At 33.9% G+C, this 986-nt stretch overlaps 1 protein-coding gene across 1 annotated transcript in view; it reads right to left on the bottom strand.

The window, feature by feature from the left end:
- Nucleotides 1–986, bottom strand: part of LOC107701581 (NT-3 growth factor receptor-like) — a 194,979-nt gene that overhangs the window by 41,886 nt on the left and 152,107 nt on the right. The gene's annotated exons all lie outside the window — the stretch shown is intronic.

Raw genomic sequence — 986 nt, 5'->3', positions numbered from 1 at the left:
TAATTTTCATTTTAGTTGTTTTAGAGTTTTAGTTGTTTATATATTTTTATTCATATATTTGTATAAAATAATTTGAGGTCTGTGTTAAAACAAGTTTTTCTGTTAAAAAAAATAAAGTACAAAGGAAAAAAGATTCAGGATTCGACATTGACACCTCATGCAATCAGCTGTGTTGTTATTGCTTCGGCTCAGATGAATTAAATTAATCTTCTCGGTCGCCTCCAGGTGCTTCAAAAGTGATATCCAGCCTGAGTTGAATGTCTCTGCCCACAAACAAATCAAATGTATTTGATTATGAGGCAACAAAGCAGCACAATATGACTGATGATACTCTGCCACATTTTTGGGGTTCAAAAGAGGCTGGAGACCCAGAATCACATCTTTACAGGCCGATAAAATTAAGCCGATTTAACAAAGCTCTCTTAGTTTGCTATTGTCTCCACATTGGAGACAGAACAGGCAGATCAGAAGCACATGGTGCCCGGAAACACAAGGTAGCGCCATTTTTCTCCCTGCACGCCACTGAGAATCCAATTTTGGCTTGATTTGGAAATCATGGAAAAGCTCATAGGACGTACAGAGAGAATAAAAAAGAGTGAATGGATGCGTTGAGGGAATACAGTCTGCCAGCCCCGGAATAATGTAAAATCCTAAAGACAGATAATTCACAGATTAGTTCGGATCAAGGCCGTGTGGAAGAGAAAACCCATCGGCGCCCCAAAAGGACTAGTGTGAATTCTTTTCTCAGGTGGAAATCAGAAGGTTTGCCAATTGTGCAAGAAATTAAAATTACCATATGAATATAGAGTCTTTTTCATCCTGGTTAAAACAGATTAAATTACAATTTATCTGGAAATCAACCATTAAAACTAATATTTTAGTGTATATATATATACAAAAATATTAGATAATGATATAAAAATTGTGTATAATTTAATATTGTATTATTATTATTATTATTATTATTATTATAATGTATATATAAT

Source organism: Sinocyclocheilus anshuiensis, unplaced genomic scaffold (assembly GCF_001515605.1).
Source record: "Sinocyclocheilus anshuiensis isolate Anshui unplaced genomic scaffold, SAMN03320099.WGS_v1.1 scaffold729, whole genome shotgun sequence".
Classification (NCBI taxonomy): Eukaryota; Metazoa; Chordata; class Actinopteri; order Cypriniformes; family Cyprinidae; genus Sinocyclocheilus; species Sinocyclocheilus anshuiensis.
Note: the sequence above shows the minus strand (reverse complement) of the source record. Positions and strands in the feature narration are given on the sequence as shown.